General features: G+C 40.3%; 1 long non-coding RNA gene across 1 annotated transcript; it reads right to left on the minus strand.

Annotated features, from left to right (window-relative positions):
* Positions 1-4372: 4372 nt before the first annotated feature.
* LOC100612777 (uncharacterized) lies at positions 4373-7028 on the minus strand. Its single transcript, XR_129156.7, has 2 exons — positions 6063-7028; positions 4373-5064 (listed from the first exon to the last, which is right to left on the minus strand). It is a non-coding gene; the product is annotated as an uncharacterized LOC100612777 (long non-coding RNA).
* Between the last annotated feature and the right edge of the window lie 1849 nt (positions 7029-8877).

Genomic DNA, 8877 nt, shown 5'->3' on the forward strand with positions numbered 1-8877 from the left:
CCAGATAACACAGAAAATACTGGCCCTGCGTCAGAACTTCAATAATAACATAATTTTGTTTGCTATAGCCAATTTTTTTTTTACTCCCACCTTTAAATTTTTACCTTTTTTTTTTTTTTTTTTTTTTAAGCCTCACAGATTTTACTTATGCTTTTCCTAGGCTTTCAGCTTTCTGGATCAAAAATAGTTTAACCTTTATTTCTGTTGAATTTAGCTTTCATGTCTGCTGTTTTGGCCTAGTGGCTTTTCTGCTTTCAAATCTTCAGCTTCATTTACAATTCATTGTTGTTGTTGTTGTTTTAATGGTTGTTTAATTCTTTTAACTTTTTTGTATTTCAGTTTCTACTTTTGGGATTACCTAACCTTTTGAATCCTCTTTTTAGCAAAATGTGACTCTTCTCTTCCTTCCCTTTGCGTATGGCTCATTTTGCTGATGGATTTACAGCTGCTTTGACCCTTGTGGCTCTAGTCAGGCTCCCCCTCATGTTGGAATTTTCCAGGAGAGTTTTCCTAGACCTTCACCTGTGAGACTTTATGGTTCCATAGGGTCTTTGTGTTCCTTTGTGGAAATGGCAGATTGGATGGAGAAGTGTTGGTTTATGACGTTACATAATTCAGTCCTAGTAGGAAGATCAGTCATAAACCCCAGGAAACAACCAGTGGATTTGAGAGTGAAAAGGACCTTTTGCTTGTTAAGATTTGATTGCAGAAGTCAAATCCAGAGACCCCTGGGAGTGTCCCAGGACTGATGCTGGCAAAGAACCAATAATAGTGAATATCTGGGTGGGCATTCATCTCGGAGCACAGCTGAGTTTTGTAGCCAGATTCCTAGAACACTTTGATGCCAGCTTATATTCTTCCCTCCTTAATACCAGGCAGTCTCACCTTGACCAGTTTTGGAGGAGTCGTAGGAGGGAAAGGCTCCCTTCCATAGTAAGAGCCAAGCAGAGCTTGCTAGATCAGGGTTTATGAATAGGGCCAATTGTCTTGCCTAGAGAGAACTGTGGGCTGTCAAATCCTGTCCTTGGTTAACTATGGCTTACAAACAGGGTAAATATTAAATTGAGCCGGGCACAGTGGCTCACGCCTGTAATCCCAACACTTTGGGAGGCTGAGGTGGGCAGATCACAAGGTCAGGAGTTCGAGACAAGCCTGAGCAACATGGTGAAACCCCGTCTGTACTAAAAATACAAAAACTAGCCAGGCATGGTGTTGTGCACCTGTAATCCCAGCTACTCAGGAGGCTGAGGCAAGAGAATCACTTGAACCCGGGAGGCAGAGGTTGCAGTGAGCCGAGATTGCGCCACTGCTCTCCAAACTGGGTGAAAGAGCGAGACTCCATCTCAAAAACAAAAATTAAATTGAAAAGGAAGACTCACTTTGTAATCACAAGCAATGGATTTCCCCACACCAAGAAAGCTCTAGGAAGCACAGATAAGGATATAAGGGTTTTTCCGGATCTCTCACTCGGTTTCATGGGTCTAATATGGTGGCATCCAGGGACACTAGGATTTAATTACACTAGGTCACAAGGTGAATATATAGGCGTCCCTGGGTATCTGCAGGGGATTGGTTCTAGGACCACCCTCTACCCTCCCCACCCCCAATCACCACCTGTGGATACAGAAATCTAGCGATGTTCAAGCCCCTGAAAGGCCTCTAGCTCTGTGGATTCAAACCAGCAGATACAGAGTCAATAGTAACAAATGCTTTGCCTTCCCCAAAGTAAGGGATAAAGAAGTATGAACAGTAGTGGCTGCCTGTAGGCTGCATATTTACTTTGCATAATAGTGGCTTGAGTAATCATGACTTAGCCACCCAAGCAGAGTCAAGAAAAATTATTGCATTTATTCATCTGTCTTTATTCAATCTTTCCCATCCCACCCAACCAGACACTCAATACTCATTCTCCAAAGGTAATTCAAGCCTTATCTCACAATGTCTTCTCTCCTTATCCCAAATCAAATTGATTAACCTCTCCTCCTTGAAATTCTCATAAGCCTTAGAAAGAAGAAAGGAAGGGAGGAGATACAACCTGTTTCACTGTTGAAAATGAGGAAGAATATGTTCAGTGATCCCTATAAGGATGTATGTCCTCATAGGACAATTTAATTTTAAAGATGACAGAAACGCACATGACACTGTTCAGTTTTTTCTTTTTCACACCCCATGAAAACCTTCAGGTTTTACACAGAATTGTTGCTATGCTTCTTACACAGTTCTCCAAATTTTCTAATAGAGACTCTTAAGCTATCCCATAATTCTGAATTAATAAAGCTGATGCAAAAGGGATGAGCCAGCAATGTAATACCCACTCAGTGCGTCAGGTTTTTTGGTCATTTTGTTAAATAGGATTTTAGAGTTTCCCTGTGGGTATGAGATTATGAAATCTTCCAATTGAAGCTATCAGTGTAATAATAAGAAATACCTTTCTTACATGTTACTCAAAACTGGCAGATTTGTGAGATAATGATTGTCTCAGCTTTAGGTGTCCACATTTGAAAAATGTGGATGTGGTGCCCTAGGATTCCTGCAGGTGGGGAGCTGGAAAAGGTCTTTTTAAAGTCTTTCCAACTTGAAATTTCTAATAAGATTTCTAAGACAAAACCTAAATAGAGGAAAAGAATAAAAGATTTGGAGGAAAAAAAAACTAGAAGGAAAAAAAAGTTCAAATTTGTAACATAGTTGCAATAGGCTGAGTCCACAATGAGTCCATCGGTTTGGTATGCCCATTTCATTTAAGTTCCTGGGATAAGAGCCTTGGAGTCATGATGTAACCAGGCAGTGCATAGAGCACTTCTCCAGCTCTGTTTAAATACACCATTGACTTGTGGCCTATGACACCATCAAGAGTGTTCCTACAGACACAGCCAGACAGCTAAGTCAGGCAGAGCCCAAAATAGGCCACCCATTGACTCAGAAGCTGTTTTTCAGCCTTGAGTTCAAATTGTTTCCAGGTTTAGTCAGGGTTGAGGGGCCTTGGTTCTAAAGGGTAAAGCCAAGGTGCTCAGACAGTGTAGCAGGGAAACACAGCAGTCCCAAGGTGAATCCCAGACCCCTTTGACAATCCAGTGAGTTTTGTCCCTCTCAAGCTCACTTTACTATCCAAATGGACTGAATGTTTAACTCCTTCCAAAACTCAAAAGATGAAATCCTAATACCCAAAGTGATGGTATTAGGAAATGGGGCCTTTGAGAGGTAATTAGGTCATGAGGGCTTTGCCTTCATGAATGGGATTAGCACCCTTATGAAACAGGCCCCCGAGAGCTCATTGGCCCCTGGAGAAGGTGCCATCTATGAAGCAAGAAGTGGGTTCTCAATGGACACCAGATTTCTGGTGCCTTGATCTTGGACTTCCCAGCCTCCAGAACTATTAGAAAGAAATTTCTGTTGTTTATAAGCTACCTAGTGTATGGCTTTGGGTTACAGCAGCCCAAACAAAGACACAGATCTTTACTTACTCCCACACCCCAAAATAGAAATATATGTAAAATTGTGCCTATAAAATAAACTTCTTCTCAAAGGTGAATGAGTAAGGCTGCTATTACTTATTGGAAGAACAAAATAATATGGTAGATCAGTTTTTGATATCTAATCATTTTGGCTTACGTTTACTATGGCAATAGATGTTGAAAGTGATGACTAACAAATGAAATCATAGACACTACACTTTGCCTGGCGATGATGGGTGTGGTGTACACTGCTAGTTGCTGAGGCAACATCATGTCTCTATTTCGTCCTCATTAAGAAAATTGTAATTTTTACAGGAATGGCAGTGTGCCCAGTGAAAAAACTACAGTTACCAGACTCTCTTGCAGCTAAAGATGGTTGTGAGACGTAGTTCAGGCAAGATATACATTTATTGGGGTTTCTGGAAATGTTCCACTTCCTGCTATAGCCACTTATCCTCCCTTCTTCATCTTTCTTCTTCTTCTCCTGGCTTGCTAATGTAACTCTCCGATGCTCAGCAGTTACACATGCAGGACAGAAAAGCTGAAAGGTCAAATGAGCTGGCCCTGGAGCAGCTGCACTGGGCCCTGAAATGAATACCTTCATAGTGTTTGCAAGATAAATAAACCTCTTATTTGTTTAAGCAGCGTCAACGTTTCTGTTACTCTCAGTTAAATCAATGCCAATCAGAGAGTGCAGATTGAGAAACATCAAAATTTTCCAAAATTCTATGGGTTTTATTCATATCAAGTTGTCATCTTTACTTTCAGATGAAGGAGAGCTTTAGAAAGATGTGTTTGTTGTCTGCGTGCTTCATTGCAACAGCCCTGCCACACTAGGAGGAAGACAGGTTTTGGGTCCTGTCTTGGTGATAAAGGTAAAACTAAAGGACAATCAAATCTCATCGAACTTCTCTCTGAGGTAAGCTGTTGAATACAATATTTTATTGAATATAATAAAAGCAAAGAGAAATGTCAACAATAATGATACCAGAATGCATCCTGTATTTCCATTAATGAGGAAACTTTCTGGAATTAATACATGGAATTGATTGTATGGTATATTGCCTATTTGCAGTGTCATCCCATGCCATTATCTAACTATTTACAGAAAAAAAGAGAAAAAACTTCTATGTAAAAGCAAGGAAAATGAGAGAAAGAATAATTTCAAAGGGGGATCTAATTTCAGATGATGAATGCCAGCTGTCAATGAACCTATACCGACTGTGTTTTTGATAAAACTAATAGTCCAAGCACCTAGAACTGTTACCCCTTTAATTGTTGATCCCTCATTTTTTAAATCATAAATATGAGTGGCTACCTGCCTCCTTCACAAGGTCGTGGTGAGAAGCAAATTGATGCCAGTGCCATTTTTTCCACCTCAATTCCTTGAGTTGCACAATTTTGTGGGAATTTCCTGGGAAGACTTCAAAGCAATTTAAATAGATCTGTCCCAACCATGCAATTACAGGAGCTGATGATGTTTCAGAAACAGTGACAAAGTTCAGAATCCCATTCTTCCATCCTAGATGGGAAACATCAACTTTCCTGATGGTGAGTTTGTCAGAGTCCATTCCCAAGAGTGGGGGTGGGGGCTGTTGACAGGCAATGATTTCTGTGGAGTAGAAGAGAGGAAAAGAGAAAAAGAATTTGTTAGTTGTAACAGACACTTCGGTTAATTGGTCTTCATCCACCTTTTCCTTGCCTGCCTCTCAATGTAGATGCTGAAAAAGCAAGATACTCATTTTTTCCAGCCACCCTTGCAGAGCCAGAAAGCCCATGAGATTTAATAGATGTAAGACTGAGAGAGATTTTCATTCCTGGATGAAAGGAGACAGGCCTGGGAGAAGAGTTTTCTCTTGCCATCTTTGCAGTCTCTCCACTCCTGACGTGTACAGGGTCAAGTAAAGACTTGCTGTCTAGAAGTGTGGCAATGATTGGGTGGCCATGAATCATGAAACTTAAAGACAAAAACTAAACATGCTGCAGATTTGGAGTGGAAGGAAAGAAAGAGCATGGGACCCATGACCAGTCTGGGAAAATCTACCTCTGAACATCTTATTAAGTACACATTGAATGTCCTTCCTTAGCAAGTAGGTTGTTCCTGCCAGGTCTCGTATCCCTCAGTCTTGAAGAACATACACTGACACAGATGAGTGGGATGCACAAAATCATAGGGATTCAAGAAAGGTAACCCCAAAGAAACTCAAAGACAATACAACTCTTAACAGTTATATTATGAATAACCAGTCTCAAACTTAGCATGTTAGTTCTTGGAAATATTTACCTGGCAGAGTAAGAACCCGCTGGGACAATTACAGGGTTCTTCAGTCACTGAATCGATTTTAAATCAGTTTCTCTCTGGGAGAAATTTGGAATATCTCCTTAATTGAGAAGGGGCACAATAAGCACAGCTATAAAAATCAAGGAAACCATGAGAATAGTTTCTTATATTAATACAGCAAACATATTCCTGAAGGGATTGATAATTTCATTTTGTTTTTAATAATAATTAATCTTTGCAATATCCTGGTGGAGAGATGGAGAGATAAAGGATGATTACTACCACTTTAGAGGGGGAAAGATAGAAAGAACATGACATTAAATGATTACCTGTAAGCCATAGTTAAAATGTAGCCCCATGTAGACAGCCAGTAAGACAGCAGAGGTAAGATTCCAGATAGCTTAAGTTGTAGTCTGGCCTCTGTCCCTCAGGCACTCTCTCTAATGACTCAGCAGGTCCCAGTGAGTCACTCAGTGCCTTGCACCTCCCAGAAACTAGGCTAGGATATAAAGAGAACACAGATTTAAAAAGAAAACCAAACTAACTCATTCAAACCATTGTAATTAAGGCAATCTAGTCATTTTTTGACTCTTAAACCTTTAGAATAAAAAGGCAGCAAAGGAGAAAAAACAAAATAAGGAAATCACCAATATAAAGAAATATACAAGAATACTTAAATGTCAGCAATATTGTCAAACAGCTTCTACAAAGTAAGCAAAAATGGAGTAACTAGAAGTAGCAGAGGAGAGAAATATCATAAATATGTTAAGCATTGAGAGTTAGCTAGGGTTGTCAGCAAATAAAACTTTTTGTTTGTTAATATGGCATGCTATAACTCTTTCAAAATAACGTAAGTGGCTTGAAATAAAGTCTACATAAGCCACATGGCCTTTAGAATATAAATAACACTGCCTGAGTGCAAACCCTTGCCTTGCCACATACTAGCAGTGCCATTTAGCTTCTCACTGCCTTAACTTTACTGATTAAGTTTATTGCGGTAGTAGTAACAGCTCCAGCCTCAGAGGGCTCTCACTTAAGAGTTAATTTATCTAAAGTTTCTGAAACGGCACCTGGCCCAGAGTGAATACTATGCAAGCATTTATTATTACAAGAATTGAATAGTGTAATTAACAGGTATTTTAAAACATATTCTATATATATTTAATATAAACATTTGGAAGACGTAAAGAACTGATCATATCTTAGGACTTTAAGAATATCTCAGGCCGGGTGCGGTGGCTCATGCCTGTAATCCCAGCATTTTGGGAGGCTGAGGTGGGCGGATCACCTGAGGTCGGGAGTTCGAGACCAGCCTGTTCAACATAGAGAAACTCCATCTCTACTAAAAATACAAAAAAATTAGCCGGGCGTGGTGGCAGGTGCCTGTAATCCCAGCTACTCAGGAGGCTGAGGCAGGAGAATCACTTGAACCTGGGAGGCAGAGGTTGCAGTGAGCCGAGATCGCACCATTGCACTCCAGCCTGGGCAACGAGAGAAACTCTGTCTCAAAGAAAAAGAATATCTCAGCAGATTCTAAAAATTACAAAATATGAAACCCACATTCTCTGGCTACACTACAATAAGTAACCAATAATTATTTTTTTAACAGTAACATTTAAACACCCCCTCTTTGCCTCAACCCTCCACCACTGAATAAGGCATGTTGTTTTACAGGAGTGAGAAGTTGGTTGATTATTGGTGGTAGCATTTTTCCTACCATGGAACCACGAGAAATTTCCCCTTTTTCTTTGTTAAGCAAGATAGCTGGTCTTGAAGTCCTTGAGTTCTGGATATCCCTGACCTAGAGGAAAGCTAATATTGTTTTATGAGGCACATTAGGGGAAACAAGTTTTGTTCTGGGGGTGCAAAAAGAAAGTGGCCCTTCCTGGGGAGATAGTTGGATTTTATGAGACCAAGAGTTGGGAGTGTCTTCAGGTACAGGACCTTGGTTGGGGACTGGCTCCTGTCCTCCAATAGAGAACCAAATACCATGGCTTTTGGAGCTCAGCCAAGATCCCCAAGGCCAGATTTGATGTTAAGGGTGTGAAAGCCATGATCAGAACCTGTCCTCTAATAAAATTATATTGTAGGCATCTGTTGTTACATAGCAAACTGTCCCAAAACTTTAAATTGTTGACTTACAACAATTTATTACATCTCCTGATTTTGTGGGTCTGGAATTTGGATAGGGATCAGCTGGGTGGTTCTTCTGTTCTAAGAAGGGTTGGCAAAGATCATTCAGTGTTATTCAGCTGACAGGTGGGCTGGGCTGGAGGGTTCTAAGATAGTTTCCTACACAGGAAGGCTTTGTGCATGTGTCTGGTCAAAGATGGCTGAAGAATCCACTTAGGAGGGTTGGTTGAGCAGAGCACCTACATGTGGCTTGTGCAGCATGATGATCTCAGTGCAGCCAGACATTGTAGATGGTGGCTCAGGACTCCAAGAGTGAATGAGACAGAGCACCATGGTCTTTTATAACCTACAACAGAAGTCCTCTACGGTCACAGGTACTATTTACTGGTCAACTCAGTCACAAGCCAGCCCAGATAAAAAGGAAGGGCTCATAACCCCCTTAATAGTAGGAATGTCAAAAACTTTGCAGCCACAACTTTAAACCACCACAGCTATGTCAGTATAAGCTTAGGGGAACATCAAAATGAACTGGGAATCAGGGTCCTTTCTCCCATTTCATGGACTACATAAGCCACCAGAATTCATGTGTAAATGTACCTGATGGAAGAGAAGCCAGAAGGAGGCTGATGGTTTTAATTAAATATTTTTAATCGCATCAAGAAAATATCCATAAATTCTTACTTTACTGAAGTTTTAAAATTGTTACATATTTAAAACAAATGTATTCATGTAAAAAGTACCACAGAATTTAAAATATCTCTTCTTCACTGTACCTCAATAGATTTCTGTTGGCTGCTGTGGCAAATGTCACACACTTAGTGACTTCAAATAACCCAGATGTATCATCTGACAGGGTGGAGATGGTAAGTGCAGCATAGGTTTCATTGAGCTAAAATGTACATGTTCAAAGCACTGAGTTCCTTCCTAGAGACTCTTGTAGAGAATCTGTTTACTTGCTCATTTAGGTTGCTGGCAGAATTTAGTTCTTGGAGGTTGTAGAACTGAGATCCT

The sequence above is a fragment of the Pan troglodytes genome, chromosome 17 (genome assembly GCF_028858775.2).
Source record: "Pan troglodytes isolate AG18354 chromosome 17, NHGRI_mPanTro3-v2.0_pri, whole genome shotgun sequence".
Classification (NCBI taxonomy): domain Eukaryota; kingdom Metazoa; phylum Chordata; class Mammalia; order Primates; family Hominidae; genus Pan; species Pan troglodytes.